This window comes from Chiloscyllium plagiosum, unplaced genomic scaffold, assembly GCF_037043375.1.
Source record: "Chiloscyllium plagiosum isolate Xiang-an unplaced genomic scaffold, Cpla_swu_hap1 HiC_scaffold_41, whole genome shotgun sequence".
Lineage (NCBI taxonomy): Eukaryota > Metazoa > Chordata > Chondrichthyes > Orectolobiformes > Hemiscylliidae > Chiloscyllium > Chiloscyllium plagiosum.
This window is the reverse complement of record NW_028270179.1, coordinates 3,145,983-3,163,910: the sequence shown is the minus strand read 5'-3', so window position 1 is coordinate 3,163,910 and position 17,928 is coordinate 3,145,983.

Genomic DNA, 17,928 nt, shown 5'->3' with positions numbered 1-17,928 from the left:
TGTGTTACAGACTGGAAAGTAATTGAGAGGTATAAAGGTGACTTCTATAAAAGAACGGATACTCAAGAGTGAGTTACAAGTTGGAATGTGACTGAGCGCTGCATATTTGACAGGGTCCCACGACCGTGCAGTATTTTTGTTCCAGATACACATTCTGATCATTCTATCCATGTGGCTGTCAGACAGAAATTGTCATTGACGGTCCTCCCCTGATGTTCGGGCCTTTTCTGAACGGTGCAGTGTTCTCCTACCCCTGCCCCAAACCCGGTGTCTTCCCTCTGCGCCGACCATTCCAATGGGGGTGACCAGGAATGTGTTTCTCTACACTCCACGTACAATCAGGAAGATCTTGGCCTGACGATGGGCGGGTTTTTTAGGAAATTCTGACATCACAATGCAATCTGGAAACAGAGTACAGAGTGAGTTCCCATCCAATCATAAACAGGGAAGGCCGGAGAATGAGTGTGTGTGTGTGTGAGTGAGAGAGAGAGAGAGAGAATGTTAGAGTGTGAGGGTGTGTCCATGCTCACGTGTGCATGGCTGGCTATAGTCGCACAACAGTCCATGCAAAAGTATGTATGCACAACTGGCGTGTGATAGTTCCCATGGGAATCAGATGGTATTTAAGAGGCCCTTTTATCCAACGAGTTTGTATCAGCAAAACAATGTTGCTTCGAGGCAGGGCCAGGCGGGTGGCGGGGTGGGGGGTGTGGGGAGGGTTTGTTGCAGAGCCTGCCAGTGTGGATGGGAGAGTGCAAAAACAAAGGGTGGATGGTTGTGAGATAGGGAAGAGCAAGAGAACACTAGGGGGACCCACTGGGAGGTGGAGTACAATGTGAGGGAAACAGGGTTTGTGGGAGACGGTGTGTGAATGGGGGTAGCAGGGAGGGACAGAGATGGTAGGGGAGGGCGGGTAGAGGTCGAGAGCGATTGGGGAAAGGGCAGAGGGCGAGAGCAACTGCGGGGTTTGTGGCTGTGGGAGGAGGGAAGAATGTGACAGCAATGGGGGTGAAACAGTATAGCAGAGAGGGACAGCAGGGAAGGGCAGGCAGACGTCGAGAGAAACCGGGGGAGGTGTGGCAGTAAGAAAGTGAGAGAGACGTGTGTGAGAGTGATCGAGGGCCCGAGAAATGGCAGGGGAAGAGCAGAGCGTAAGAACAACATATCAAGAAGGGTCACAGCGCAAGGAGATGTGACAGAGCGTGACGGCGATGGGGGAGGTAAGAAGGCGAAAGTGAGAGCGAAGGGTGTGCGGGGGCGTGAGCAAAAGAGAGAGAGAGAGAGAGAGAAGTGGCAGGATATGGTCAGAGCACGAGGAGAGAGGGAGAAAAGGGGAGAAGAAAGGAAATGAGATCATCATGGATCAGAGATTTCATTTTGGTAAATGATATAGGGCTATGGGGAGAGAGCGGAGCAAGCAGATTAGTTTGGGGATTGATACAGGAGTATGGGAAGAGGGAAGGGCAGTGCAATTCGTTTTCCGGTTGATACAGGGATGTAAAATGAAGGGGACAAAGGCACTCACCACTCTCATTGACATTTAGTAGATTTCACATGGACAACGGACCATAATTGTAATCTCTCGGGGAATAGTCGAGCAACCGTCGGGGAAACATGTTTTAAACTCTCACAGGCACCATGCCTTCATTAAAGTACTTTACCCTGGTCTTCACAGGGCACGTTTATGGGATGAGTAGGTAGACGGGTGATGAAGATGGCGAATGGTGGGGGAGGTGGTGTCAATAGGCAATTGTAAGTGAGCTGACGAATAGGGAGATTTGCAGTGTCTTTTCAATCTTTGTGTTTTTCTTTCATAAACTGCAGATCCTGTTTGTATATCGGTGATTGGGGTACAGCGACGTCAGACGAACAGGAGCCCAATGACTGGTTCCTGGTGAAGGCAATCGGTGTGAACAAGTGACCAGTGTTCGACAGGGACGACTCTCCATTTGATAACAATGTCGTGATTCATTGCGAAGACACCGAGGATAGTCTGGGCTGTGACCAGGGCGTGGAGAAGCTTCATGAGACACTAGAGAGGAATGAGTGCGAACAGCAGCTAAGGTAAGACAGTTTGTTTTAAAATTACTTACCGGGAGCGGGCAGCGGTGTTTTTTTCTCTCGTTACAGAAAGAGCGGGAGCAGCAGGGGGAAGTGACGAAGACCAGAGGGGCAGCCGGGGAGGTTTTTTTTTCCCTTTAAAAGCGCAGGAGAAGAACCCGAGGCACTACAGATATAGTGCCTCCCACCCGCCCTCCTCCTCTAACCTAAATATTAAGACCTGATGCGGTAAGTTGGTAAGTGCTGCATTTTGCTTGTTGTATTCTTTCGACCCAGTTTTTTTTTATAAAAGGTTACTTTCAGAGGGATGGCAGTGAAGGCAGTGCAATGTTCCTCTTGCAACATGTTTGAGGTGATGGATGCCATGGACGTCCCTGCTGATTACACTTGCAGGAAGTGCACCCATCTCCAGCTCCTCCAAGACCGTGTTCGGGAACTGGAGCTGGAGTTGGATGAACGTAGGATTATTCGGGAGGCAGAGGGGGTCATAGATCGGAGCTTTAGGGAAGTAGTAACTCCAAAGATGGCAGATACATGGGTAACAGTGAAGGGACTGGGAGGAAGCAGCCAGTGCAGGGACCCCCTGCGGCCGTTTCCCTCAAGAACAAGTATACCGTTTTGGATACTTGTGGGGGGGGGGGGACTTACCAGGGGTAAGTAACGGGGCTCAGGCGTCTGGCACGGAGTCTGTCCCCGTTACTCAGAAGGGAAGGGTGGAGAAGAGCAGAGCAATAGTAATTGGGGACTCGATAGTTCGGGGCACAGATAGGCGGTTTTGTGGGAACGAGAGAGACTCACGTTTGGTATGTTGCCTCCCAGGTGCAAGGGTACGCGATGTCTCTGATCGTGTTTTCCGGGTCCTTAGGGGGGAGGGGGAGCAGCCCGAAGTCGTGGTCCACATTGGCACCGATGACATAGGTAGGAGGAGCGCTGAGGTTGTTAGGCAGGCTTTCAGGGAGCTCGGTTGGAAGCTCAAAGTTAGAACGAGCAGAGTTGTTGTCTCTGGTTTGTTACCCGTGCCACGTGATAGAGAGTCGAGGAATAGCTCGAGAGAACAGTTAAATGCGTGGCTACAGGGATGGTGCAGGAGGGAGGGATTCCGGTATTTGGATAACTGGGGTCCTTTCTGGGGAAGGTGGGACCTCTATAAACAGGATGGTCTGCACCTGAACCTGAAGGGCACCAGTATCCTTGGTGGGAGGTTTGCTAGTACTCTTGGGGGTGGTTTAAACTAACTCTGCAGGGGCATGGGAACACAGACTGAAGCTTTAGGGTGCAGGACCTGGAGTGTAGGGAGGTTAGGAACATGGCATCAATTTCAAAGGAGGGTGCCTGTAAACAGGAAAGTGGCTTGAAGTGTGTATACTTCAATGCAAGAAGTATACGAAATAAGGTAGGTGTACTTGCAGCGTGGGTTGGTACCTGGGACTTCGATGTTGTGGCTATTACGAGACACGGGGAGAACAGGGACAGGATTGGCTGTTGCAGGTTCCAGGGTTTAAATGTTTTAGTAGGGTCACAGGTGGGGGTAAAAGAGGAGGAGGAGTGGCATTGCTTGTCAAAGATAGTATTACTGCTGTGGAAAGGACGATGGATGAAGACTCGCCATCTGAGGTAGTTTGGGCTGAGGTTAAGAATAGGAAAGGTGAGCTCACCCTGTTAGGAGTTTTTTACAGGCCTCCTAATAGTCCTAGAAACGGAGAAGCAAGGATTGCAAGGATGATTCAAGAGAAGAGTGAAAGTAATAGGGTGGTTGTTATGGGGGACTTTAACTTTCCTGATATTGATTGGGAAAGCTATAGCTCAAGTTCCTTAGATGGGTCAGTGTTTGTCCAATGTGTGCATGAGGGTTTCCTGACACAATATGTAGATAGGCCAACAAGAGGTGAGGCCATACTGGATTTGGTTCTGGGTAATGAACCAAGCCAGGTGTTAGAATTAGAGGTAGGTGAGCACTTTGGGGACAGTGACCACAATTCGGTGACTTTTACTCTAGTGATGGAGAGTGTGCACTACAGGGCAAGAGTTATAGCTGGGAGCAGGGAAATTATGATGCGGTGAGGCATGACTTAAGATGTGTGGCTTGGAAAAGTAAGCTTCAAGGCAAGGGCGTAATTGATATGTGGAGCTTGTTCAAGGAGCAACTATTGAGTGTCCTTGATAAGTATGTTCCCGTCAGGCAGGGAGGAAAGGGTCGTGTGAGGGAGCCGTGGTTTTTATAAGGAATTGGAATCCCTTGTTAAATGCAAGAGGGCGGCCTATGTAAAGATGAGGCATGAAGGTTCAATTGGGGCGATTGAGAGTTATAAGGTAGCCAGGAAGGACCAGAAGAGAGAGCTAAGAGCAGCAAGGAGAGGACATGAAAGGTCCTTAGTTGGTAGGATTAGGGAAAACCTTAAGGCTTTCTATAGGTATGTCAGGAATAAAAGAATGACTAGAGTAGGAATAGGTCCACTCAAAGATAGTAGTGGGAAGTTGCGTGTGGAGGCTTAAGAGATTGGGGAGACACTGAATGAAAACGTTTCGTCAGTATTCAATCAGGAACAGGACATTGTTGTCAATATGAATACTGAGTCACAATTAAGTAGAATGGATGGCTTTGAGGTATGTAGAGAAGAGGTGTTGGAAATTCTGGAAAGGGTGAAAATAAATAAGTTCCCTGGGCCTGATGGCATTTATCCTAGGATTCTCTGGGAAGCAAGGGAGGAGATTGCAGAGCCATTGGCCTTGATTTTTATGTCCTCGTTGTGTACAGGAGTAGTGCCAGCAGATTGGAGGCTAGCAAATGTGGTTTCCTTGTTCAAGAAGGGGAGTAGGGATAGCCCTAGTAACTATAGGCCGGTGAGTCTCACTTCTGTTGTAGGCAAAATCTTAGAGAGAATTATAAGGGATAGGATTTATGAACATCTGGATAGGAATAATGTGATCAAGGATAGTCAGCATGGTTTTGTGAAGGGCAGGTCGTGCCTCACAAACCGTTTTGAATTCTTTGAGAAGGTGACTAAGGAGGTGGACGAGGGGAAAGCGGTAGATGTGGTGTATATGGATTTTAGTAAGGCGTTTCATAAGGTTCCCCATGGTAGACTACTGCAAAAAATACGGAGGTATGGCATTGAGGGTGAGTTGGAGGTTTGGATTAGGAGTTGGCTGGCTGGAAGAAGACAGAAGGTAGTAGTTGATGGCAAAGGTTCATCTTGGAGTGCCGTCACTAGCGGTGTTCCGCAAGGATCTGTTTTGGGACCATTGCTGTTTGTCATTTTTATAAATGACCTAGAGGAGGGGTTAGAAGGTTGGGTGAGCAAGTTTGCGGAAGATACGAAGGTCGGTGGAGTTGTAGACAGTGAAGAAGGATGTGGCAGGTTACAGCGGGATATAGATAAGCTGCAGAACTGGGCAGAAAGGTGGCAAATGGAGTCCAATGTCGTTACGTGTGAGGTGATTCACTTTGGTAAGAGTAACAAAAAGATGGGGTACTGGGCTAATGGTCGTATACTTGGTCGTGTGATTAAGCACAGGGACCTTGGTGTTCATGTACACAGATCTTTGAAAGTTTCCACCCAGGTAAATAGTGCGGTGAAGAAGGCATATGGCGTACTGGCTTTTATTGATAGAGGAATTGAGTTCCGAAGTACTGAGGTCATGTTGCAGTTGTCTAAGACTCTGGTGTGGCCACATCTGGAGTATTGTGTGCTGTTTTGGTCGCCATACTATAGGAAGGATGTGGAGGCACTGGAACGGATGCAGAGGAGGTTTACCAGGATGTTGCCTGGTATGGTAGAAAGATCGTATGAGGAAAGGCTGAGGCACTTGGGGTTGTTTTCATTGGAGAAAAGAAGGTTTAGTGGTGACTTGATAGAGGTGTACAAGATGATTAGGGGTTTAGATAGGGTTGACCATGAGAACCTTTTTCCACGTATGTAGTCAGCTATTACGAGGGGGCATAGCTTTAAATTAAGGGGTGGTAGGTATAGGACAGATGTTAGGGGTAGAGTCTTTACTCCGCGAGTCGTGAGTTCATGGAATGCCCTGCCAGTAGCAGTGGTGGTCTCTCCCTCATTATGGGCATTTAAGCGGGCATTGGATAGGCATATGGAGGATAGTGGGCTAGTGTAGGTTAGGTGGGCTTGGATCGGCGCAACATCGAGGGCCGAAGGGCCTGTACTGCGCTGTATTCTTCTATGTTCTATGTTCTATGTTTATCAGTCAATCGTCTGTGACACAGAAATCCCAAAGAAGAAGAAAATCTATAATCAAGATACAAAGGGAAGGTTCGACAGCTAGCTGGTTTTGAAATCGGAATTTGTGGTCCATGATACTCCGGGGTTTTATCGGTTTAGTATTTTATAAGGAAAAGTAAAATATGGGTTAGAGGAAGGAGCTGTAAATAACTGTTAATTAATTATTGTCTGTTAGCATTTTAAAAGCAAATGTGTTTTTTTTCCCTTTAAATAGTGACTTTGAAATAGTTCTTGGCCTCTCGAATTTTCGCAGGATAATGCACGGGGTAAATCTTTCTCTGTTACAGGTTTAAATTAGCCGAGTTTTATCCCATGCAGCAACACTTTCCCAAAGTTCATCTAAAAATATGATTTCCTCATTCATCAATTCTTAAGGAATTCTCTCTTGTCAATTCAATGCTTCTGCAATGAAGCAGACGGTCGCTATGGTCACACACTGAGGTGAGTGCTCGGTTGTCTTACCTTATCCCACAGGGGGTTACAGGGACACATTTCAATGTTTCGCTCAGCTCAGGACTCAGTGCGGAAATACACCATCCCACTGACTGTATCTATTACTTCAATTTGTAAATAATAAAATGTTCATTAAAAAGGGCCAAACAGCAGCGTCAACTATATTCTTATTTGTCGTTGTGTCGAAGAAGAGAAAGACGGACTCAGCCCCACGTCTCGATACTTCGAGAAGAGGAGGGGACTCGGCCTGAGCTGAGGGGTTGGGTTGACCTCACTCTGTCCTTGCTCTTACCACTGGTGCTACACACCCTCCCCATATCTACTCCACTCACTCTCCTTCTCGCTCTCTCTCTCTACCTCCCAAACAACCTCATCCTCACTTACCTCATGCTTGATTAGCGTTCCATGGATTTGGGATCACATACCGTTGCTGGGTGAACAGAGTGGGGGCGGGTGAACAGTCTATTGCAAGGAGAGCAGCGTGGGACAGGATTTTCAGTATGTTGCTAGGGAAATGCTGTTACGATGGGTTCACAGGGCAAGGGAGGGAAAGAGATTAGGGATGTGTTCAGTGGCCGTTGCTCGGAGAGCAAAGTTGCGAAACGCTATCAAACCAATTCCGGCAGAACAGAGTTGGAACAGTTCCACAGCCCTTTGCTCGATTCATTTTCTGGCATTGGGTTCTCAGATCTTTGCCAGGTAAACAGGGTTGGAATGAGGTCTCAGGATGTTGCTGGGTGAACAATGTGCGGATGGGTTCACACTCTAATGCGAGGCGTTCAGAGTTGGAATTGTTTCACAAGCCAATGCTACGGGAACAGAGTGGAAATTTGGCACAGGCAATTTTTAGAAGAACAGAGTGGGGATTCGTTCACACACCATTGCGAGGAGAACAGAGGGAAGATGTATCAGAAACGGTTGCTGCGAGAACATCGTGGCAAAGGATTCATGCCGTTGCTAGGGAAACACAAACTACGGGGTTCCCAGGCCGCTGCTGGTGGAATAGATTGGAGCTTGGATGACAGGGAGGGACTAACGGAACAGAGTGGGGTTGGAGTCAGACACTGTTCCCAGGAGAAGTGGTTGTGGTAATTTAACAGGTCAATGCTAGGATAATCGAGTGAGGATGGCTTCAGAGGCTGTTCCTATGGGAACAGGTCCAGGAAGGGGTGACAGCCTGTTGCGAGGGGAACACAGGGAAAATGTGGTCACATACTCTTGCTCAGTGAGAAGAGCAGGGATGGGATCACAACCCATTGCTAAGCGAACAGAATGAGAATGTCTTCACAGGCTGATCCTCGAAGAACAGATTGTGGATGGGTTCACAGGCCGTTGCTAGGAGAACAGAATGGGGACATTTTAACAGAGCGTTCATAGTCGAACAGGTTGGGGATGCATTTCTAGGCCGTTGCGAGGAGAACAGAGGTTGCATGTGTCTGCAGGCACTTGCTTGTCGAACAAAATAGCAAAAGGTTTACAAGCCGTTTCCAAGGAAAGGGAGTGGAAATGGTGTCAAAGACTGTTGCTTGGGCATCAGGGCGGGGATGGGCTTTTAGGCTTTTGCTAGGGGAACAGATTTAAGATAGGTTACTAGTACGTTTCTAGGAGAGCAGAGTTGGGCTGGGTTCAATGGGCGTTTAGATGGGAATAGAGCGAGGCTGAGTGCACAGGTCATTCCTTGGAGAACCGGGTTACGATGGGTTCACAGGCCATTGCTGGGAGGACCGAATGGGGATTTGTACACAGGCTATCGCTGTGAGAACATTCTGGCATAAGCTCACAGTCCGTTGCAATGAGCTTGTGGATGGTTTCACTGGCCATTGTTAGGGGAATGGCGTGCCGATCGGCTGACAGGCTGTTCCAAATGAATCATAGTGGCGATGGAGTCACAGGGAGGAATTGGGTGACAGTCTGTTGACAGGAGAACACACTGGGAGTTTGCTCCAAAGCCCCTTCTGGAATAGCAGACTTCACATAAGTGTTCATAATTCGTTGCTTGCTGAACAGAGTAGAGACGTGTTTACAGGTCAATGCTAGGGGAACAGAGTGGGAATAGTTTCTGAGGTCGTTCTGAGGGAAATAGAGTTGGAAGAGGGTCGCAGGTTGCCTCGAGCAGAACAGTGTGTATGTGTTCACAGGCCATTGTTGGGAGAATATTCAGGGGGTGGGGTTTCACATTCTGCTGCAAGGAAAACAGAGTAGGGATGAGCTCGCAGGCAATTCCTCCGGAGCCAGCGTGGGATGGGTTCACAGGCCATTGCTTGGATCGTAGAGTGGGGATCGGCTACAGGCTCTTGCTGGCAAAACCGAGTGGCGATAGAGTCACAGGCGTTATCTCGACAAGAACAGAGATAGGATGGTTTAACAGCTGTTGCAAGGGGAACAGAGTGGGTGATTGTTTGGAGGCTCTCGCTGGTAGGACGGACTTGAGGTAGATTGACAAGCCATTGCAAGTACAGCAGCGTTGGGATTGTTTCACAGTTTGTTGTAGAACATAAGACATTACAGCGCAGTACAGATCCTTTGTTCCTTAATGTTGTGCCCAACTGTGAAACCAATCTGAACATTATCTTTACTGCACTTCTCCATTTTCATCTATATGTTCATCCCATTAACAATTAAATACGCATGAAATTGACGAGTCTAGTATTGTTGCAGTCAGTGCGTTCCATATCCCAACTGCTCTGTGAGTAAAGAAGATATCTCCGATATCTGCCCTATATCTATCACCTCGCAATTTAAACCTATATGCACTCGTGCTCGCCATCACTATCCGATAAAAAAGGCTCTCAATGTCCACCATACCTAATCTGCGGATCATCGTGTATGTCTAAATTTAGCCACCACTTCACCTTCTTCTCTTTATGCTAAACAGCCTCAACTTTGTCGGCCTTTGCTCATTAGACCTTCTCTCCAAAACAGGCAAAACCAGAGTAAAATGTCCTCTGACGCATTTCCAAAACTTCCACATCCTCCCTATAAACAGAACTGTGCACAATACTCTCAGTGCGGTGCCACCAGAGTTCTATACAGTTCCAGCATGACTTCATGGCTCTGCAATTCAATCCTTCCGCCAATAAATGCGAACGCACCATTACCCTTCTTACCAACCCTATAAACTTGGGTTGAAACTTTCAGGGATCTCTTTGCTCACCCACACTAAAAAGAACCATTAGCCTTGTATTCTTCACTCTGTCGCTCCTTCCAAGTGAATTATCTCACGCTTTTCTGCATTGCGCTCCTTTGTCAACCTCTCAGCCCAACTCTTCAGCTGAACTATGTCCCTCTGTAAACTGCAATATTCTTCAGAATATCCACATCTCCACCGACCTCAGTGTCACCCGAGAATTTAATTACCCATCCTTCTAAATCCAGGTCGTTTTTTAAAAAATGACAAACAGCAGTGGACCCAAAACAAATACTTGCGGTACGCTACTGGTGACTGAAGTCGAGGATGAACAATTTCCATCCACCACCGAGCTCTGTCTTCTTTCAGCGAGCCAAGTTCTGATGCAAATCATTAAATCACCCTCAACTTCCCAACATCAGACTCTCTCCCTCCTGTCTCCCAAATTCAGTCTGTTCTTCTCTACACTCTTACCCCGCTCTCTACACGATTCCCACTCTCTCCTTCCCCTCCCATTCTATCTCTGTCACTCTCCGCCCCCACTCACTCTCCCACCCTCACTCTTTCTCTCTAACCTCTTCGCAATCTCAGTCACTCTCTACCCATCTGCCACTCTCTCTATCTCGCGCCCCCACTCTCTCTGCCCCACTCTGACATTCTCTGTCTCAACCTCTACCCACACAATCCCTCTCTCCCTTTCAGAAACCCAAGGTCAACCGCTCACTCATTCTGTGCACCTCGTTCGTTCTCACTCCAATCCATCACTCTCTCGTTCTCTCTGTCTGCATTCCACTCTCTGTCTTTCTCTCTCTATTCCCTCCCACACTCTCTGTCTACCTCTCCATGCACCTCCTACACTTCCTCCGTCTACCAACCTCCCTCTCTCTTTCTTATGTACCTACACACTCTCTCTCATCCCTTCCACTCTTTGCCTCCCACTCCACGCACCGCCCATACCCTCGCTCTCGACCCACCTCCCTATTTCTTCTTCCCTCTCATTTTCCAACCTTTGCACTCCCTCTCATTTCTGCCACTCCCTCTCTGTACCCGCAACCCACTCTCACCCTACTTCTACAACGCTGCCATATCTCACTCTTACACACTCCCTCTCTCTCTCTCTCTACGCCCTCCCATTCCTTTTGTACCCCCTCCCAATCACTCTGGAGCCACGCCCCAATCTCTCTCTCTCTCTGCCCCATATCTGAATCTTACTACCTACTCCCTTCCAACTCTCTCTCTATCTCTACACTTGCAGTCTCTCTCTCTCTCTCTCTGCCCCCGTCAGACTCTCTCTCTCCACAACTTCCCACTCTTGCTCTCTCTCTCTCTCTGCCCCTTCCTCTCCATCTCTCTCAGCACATTTTGCACTCTCTCTCTACCCCTCCAAATCTCTCTCTACCCCTTCCCAGCATCTCTCTCTATCTCTCCCCCTCACCCTCTAAGTCCCCTACTCTCGCTCTCTAGCCTCTTCCAAATCTCTCACTCTTTCTCTTTTAGCCCTTCGAACTCTCTTTTGCTTTCTTTCTCTCTTCACACTCCCACTCTCTCTACACCCCGCCCACTTCCTCTCTTTCGCTCGCGCCCACTCTCTCTACCCCAAATGCTCTCTCGATGTATTCCATCACACTATCTCTCTCACTACCACCTCTGACTCTCTCTGTCTACCCCGTTCCCACTATCTCCCTCTCTTCTCTCTATCTATTCCCTGCCACTCTGTCTTGGCCCATGACCGACTCTCTCCCATTAAAGGCTTCCCAAACACTCTCTCTACCCCCTCCTATTTTCTCCTTGTCTCTGCCTTACCACCCTCTCACCCTCTCCATCTCCATCCCACTCTCTCTATAGCCCCGTAACACACTCTTTCTCTGAATCCTTCAACTCTTTCGATCAACCCTGTCGACGTCCTCCCACTCTCTCTACCTGCTTGCGATTCTCCCTCTGCCCCCTCTGACTCTCTCTCTCCAACATCCCAATCTCTCTCCGTTTGTCTACCCATTTCCACTCTCTCTCTGTCTCGAACCCCTCCTCTCTAGACCCCACTCTCTCTTTTCGACCCATTTCCACTCTCTCTCTCTAGCCCCCTCCCACTCTCTCTCTCTCTGCCTCCTCCGAGTCTCCCTATCCAAGCCCTTTCAACTCTCCCTCTCTACACACCCACTTCTTCTCTTCCCCACATACTCCTTCACTCTGCCCGCCTCACTGGGACACCCGGACCAACCAACCCAACCACCCCATGGCTCAACACTTCAACTCCCCCTCCCACTCCACCAAGGACGTGCAGGTCCTTGGACTCCTCCATCGCCAGACCAAAACAACACGACGGTTGGAGGAAGAGCGCCTCATCTTCCACCGAGGAGACCTCCAACCACAAGGGATGAACTCAAATTTCTCCAGTTTCCACATTTCCCCTCCCGCCACCTCGTCTCAGTCAAATCCCTCGAACTCAGCACCACCTTCCTCACCTGCAATCTTCTTCCTGACCTCTCCGCCCCCACCCCACTCCGGCTTATCTCCCTCACCTTGACCTCCTTCCAACTATTGCATTTCCAACGCCCCTCCCCCAAGTCCCTCCTCCCTACCTTTTATCTTAGCCTGCTGGGCACACTTTCCTCATTCCTGAAGAAGGGCTTATGCCCGAAACGTCGATTCTCCTGTTCCTTGGATGCTGCCTGACCTGTTACGTTTTCCCAGCAACACATTTTCAGCTCTTATCTATCGCTGCCCCCTCTATCTGTCTGTACCCAACCACGCACTCTCTCTCTTCCCCCATCTAACTCTCCCTAAATCGCTCTCTACTGACACCAATCTCGCACTGAAACCCCACACACCCTGTCCGCCTTAACTGCCCTCACTCTTCTCTACCTCATTCTCTCTGTCAACCCACGTTCCACTCTCTTCTCATTCTGCCGATCTCGCTTTCTGTCTCTGTCTCTCTTCCTCCATCCCTAAATCTCTGATACCTTCCCAGTCTCACTGTCACTAGCGTCCATTCCACTGTCTCTTTATATCGTCCTCAAACTCTCTCGCTCACTCTCCTTCCCACTGTCTCTCTCCCTCTCTCTGTCCAACACTCCAACTCTCTTTCTAAACACCCTTGCCACTCTCTGTCTTCAAACCCCCCCATTGTTTTTTTCTCGCGCCTCTGTCTATCTGTCCCTTTCCTACTGTATCTCTCTCTGTGACTCTCTGCACCCCGCCTAATGTCTCTCGCTGCCACTTTCTCGACTCGACTCCCACTCTCTCTTTCTACACTCCACTTCTCACACCAACATCCTCCAGTCTATCTCTTGCTCCTCCTACATTTTCTCCATCTCTCCTCTCTCTAACCCTTCTCTCTCTCACCTCCCTCGCACTCTCTCGATGTGCCCCACATTCTTTCTCTACCCCAGTCCGTCTCTCGCTCTATCCCACCACTCTTCTCTCTCCAAACCTCTCCCTCACTCTCTGAACAACTTCTACTCTCCTCCCCAGCTCTCTATCTTCACCCCTCCACGCTCTGCCTACCCAGCTCCCTCTCTCCTCTTCTATCTAGATAGTCCACTCTCACATTCTCCCCTCTCTCGACACCAGCCGCCTACGCTCTCCCATCTCCCGCTACACTCCTCCGACTGTCTCTCTCTGTCTCTCCCACTGGTTAACTTACAATCTCTCACTACACCCCGCTCTCAACTCCATTCCTCTCTCTCTCTCTCTGTTAACCTTCCCATACTCTCCCTGCTCCCACTCTTTCTCTCTAGCCCCGCCCCACTCTCTTTCTCCCATCCCACACTCTGTCTTTCTCCACCAGCTCTCTCTGTCTTTGTCTCTTTGTCTCCCCCACTGTCTTTCGCCTCTCACTCTCTCTCACTCTTTCTGCAAGAGTCCCACTTTCTCTCCACACACCGTCCTATCTACTCTCTCTAACCCCCACTCACTCTCCGCCCACCCATCTCTATGTCTACCTACCTCCCACTCATTCTCCCTCTACATCCTCACTCTTCCTGGCTAACCACGCCCACTCTCTGTCTCCCTGCTTCTCCTCTTTTTCTCCAGCCCCGCTCCTCTCTCTTTTTCACCTCCCATCCTCAGTCTCTCTCCACCAGCTCCCTCTCCATCTCTTTGTCGTCCCAAACTCTTTTCCTTCCTTTTCTTGATTTCTCACTACCCCCACTCACACTCACATTACCGTCTCCAACTCTCTGTCTTCCTCTATACCCCTCTATCTCTGTCCACTCCCCACTCTCTGTACATGCCGAACTCTTCTCTCCTTCTATGTAAAACCCTCCCAAAATCTCACGCTCTCTCTTGCCCTGCCGACTCTCTATCTCTCTCCATTCCTCCTATTCTCTATCTGCCTCCAGCACCAACCACTCTCTCTTTGTCTCACTCCAACACTACTCTCTCTGTCTCCCTCTCCCCGACTCCCACCCAGTCTCCCTCTCTCGACCAAGCTCCCAGTCTCTCGCAACCCCCACTCTCTCTGCACACCTCCCTCACTCTATCTCTCTCCCTCCCCCTCTCTCTAAATACTCCAGAGCGACTCTCTCTCTCGACCCGCTCCCACAATGTCTCTCCTGTCTCTCCCTATACCCTCTACCACTCTCTTCCCGTCAATCTATAACGCTTTCAATCTCTGACTGTCTCTCTCTCTCTCTCTCGAATCGCCTCTCACTTTCACTCTCTACACCCTGTCTCTCGACACACCCCACTCTTTCAATGAATCTCCTCCGACTCTCTCTCTCTCTATATATAATTTCATCCACTCTCTTTCCGTCCACCCGGTCCAACTCTCTCTCTTTCTCTTATGGCTCACTGCCTTTACTGTACCCCACTCTGTCTCATTCTCTCTCTTTATCCATGCCAGTCTCTTTCTTCTGACTCTTGCCATTGTTTCACTGTCCTCCCCTCCCTCTCTCTCCCCACATCCCTCCCTTTCTATCTCTCCCTGCCCTATCTGTCTTTCACATCGCTCACTCTTTCTCGTCTACTCCCAACTCTATCTCTCGCTAACCTCATTTTCCCCTCTGTCTCTTTCAACACACCCCAATCTCTCCCCTAACCCCAATCTCTCTCTCTCTCTCTCTACACACCTTTCACTGTCCTCCCGTCCTCTCTCTCTATATCTACCCTGTCCCACGCTGCTCTTTCTCTCTCTCTCCCCACTACCTGTCTCCCAATTTCTATCTCTGTGCCGATGCCTTTCTGTCTTTCTCTCTACCTCTCTCCCACTCTCTCTCTGACTTCCCATTCTATAACCCCATCAACCCACATTATCCATCTCTCTCTCTGCAAACACAAACTCGTTCTCTGTCTCTCTACCACCCTCCCACTTTCATTACCCCGTCCATTCTCTCCGTCTGCCTCGTCCCTAACACACTATCTCACTAACCGCGCATTATCTCCCTTTGTACTTTCTCCCACTTTCCTCTCCTTCTGTCAATATCTATCTACCTTTTCCCTGTCTCTCATCACCGTCCACTCCCCATCACCTCTCTCTCAATTCCTCTACCCTTCACCCACTCTGTGACTCTCTCCTCCTCCCACACTCTCTAGCTCCCTACCTCCCTCCAACTCTTTGTTGCCCTTTCTCCATATTCGCCCTCCCACTCCCTCTCTCAGTCTTGCTACACCTCTCGCTATCTCCCTGTCTCTGTCAACCCGCCTCCAAATCTTCCTCTCAACACACCTACTCTCACCCTATCTAACCCTCTCCCTCAATCTCTCCCTCTCTACTCTGCACATCCCACTGACTAACTTTCGATCCAACCCACTCTATCTGTTTCTCCCACTATCTCTCTATCGCCACCGTTTCTCTCTCTCCACTCTGTGTCACTCTGCTTCTATAACCACTCCCATCCTCCACTCTCTGCCACTCTCCCACTCTCTCACTCTTTACCCATCCCACTTTCTCTCTCTGTGTCCCCATCCCATGCTCCTTCTCATCTCTATCCCGATCTCATTCCTCACGCTCCCGATTCTATTTCCTACCATCTCCGTGTCTCCTCCCTCGCACTCTCTCTCTCACTAACGGCGCATTCTCTCTCTCTGTTCCCCTTCCCACTCTCCTCGCCCGCCATCACTCTCTCTCTACCCCCGTCCACTCATCTTTATTTCTCTCTCACACCCTCTGGGCTTCACCCACTCTGTCTGTCTCTCTCTGCCTCCCTCCACAATCTCTACCTTCCCAATCTCTCCCTTTACTGCTTCCTACTCTCTCCCTCTCTCTAACCCCCTCTCACTCGCTCTCTGTCGCTCTATTTCCTTCCCATTCCCTCTCTCTACCTTTCCCTCTCTCTTTATGCTGGATCGCACTTGATCCCTTTCCCATTCCTCCCCTCCCTGTCCCTTTGTCTACCCTCTTCACTCTCTCATGCACTCCCTCTCAACGCCCCAGTCACTCTCTTTCGCTCGGCACTGCTCCCTGACATTTACTCTCTCAACACACCCACTGCCTCTCTGTCCTCTTCCATTTCTCTCTGTCTTTCGACATTCCCAATTTCTCTTCCTCCAGCCGCCCCACTCTATCTCGAATTCCCTCTCAATCTCTAGTCCCTCTGTCTATCTATCTAATCCCTTTCACTCTTTCTACCTATGCGCCTCCCACTCTCTCTTTTTCTACCAGCCTCCTATTTTCCTCTTTCTCTCTGTCTCCCTGTACCCCCATCCGATTCTGCCTCACTGTCTGCGGACCCCACATTCTATCAGCCTCTTTCTCTACCCAGCTCACTCTGTCAGTCTCTCTAACCATTTCCACTCTCCCTGTCCCTCCACTATTCCGATCATTCCCTCTCTCAGTTTCACCCTCCCAGTCTCTTTCTATACCATCTCCTAAACTTTTTCTCTCTATTCCTGTTCCCACTATCTCTCTCTGTAAGCAAATATGTCTGTCAATCTCTCTCTCTATCACCCATCCCACTGTCTCTCTCTCTCTCTCTCTATCCACTCTCATAGGTTCTCTCTCACCGTCCCTCTCTATCTCCTCCTTTGCACTCTCTCACTGAACTCCCTCCCACTCTCCCTGTCTCTCCGAACAACTCCCATTCTCTTCTCTATCCCCCTGTCTCTCTCTCTTCCTCAACCCCTCTCCCATTCCATCTCCCTCTGCCCCCTCCCAATCTGTCTCTCTCTGTCTACGTCCTTACTATTCGTTGTCTCTACCTCCCCACCCTCTCTCTGTCTCTCTCTATCCTGCTCCCACTCTTTCCCTCTCTCTCACTGTCTCTTCCCCCTCTCTTCACCCGACCCATACTGTCTCAGTCTCTCTTTCCCTACCTTGTTCTCCCTCTGTTAACGCCCCTTACACTCTTGTTTCCCATTCATACTCCCAATGGGAGACTGGTTAGCAATGTCATTTCTCATGGAATACAGGGAGAAATAGCCATTTGGACTCAGCACTGGCTGAACAGTAGAAGACATATGGTGGTGATGGAGGGTTGATTTTCCAACTAGAGGCCTGTGGAGTGCCACAAGGATCGATGCTAGGTCCACTACGTTTCCTCTTATATATAAATGATTTAGATGTGAGCAGAAGAGGTATATTTAGCAAGTCTGCAGATGACAACCAAATTGGAGATATCATGGTCAGCGAAGAAGGTTACGTCAGATTACAACGGGATGTAGATCAGATGGGCCAATGGGCTGAGAAGTGGCAGATAGAGTTTAATTGAGATAAATGCTTGGTGCTACTATTTCGGAAAGCAAATCTTAGCAGGACTCATACACTATTAGATAAGTTCCTAGGGAGTGTTGGTAAACAAACAGACCTTGGAGTGCAGGTCGATAGCTCTATGAAAGTGGAGTCATAGTTGGATAGGATAGTGAAGAAGGCGTTTGATATGCTTTTCATCATTGTTCAGAATATTGGGTGCAGTGGTTTGGATGTCATGTTGTGGCTGTGCAGGAAATTGGTGAGGCCACTTTTGGAAAATTGCGTGCAATTCTGGTTTCCTTCCTATCAGACGAATTTTGTGAAACTTGAAGGGTTCAGAAAAGATTTATAAGAACGTTGACAGAGTTGGAGGATTCGGGCTACAGGAAGCGCTTGAATAGGTTGGGGCTATATTCCCTGGA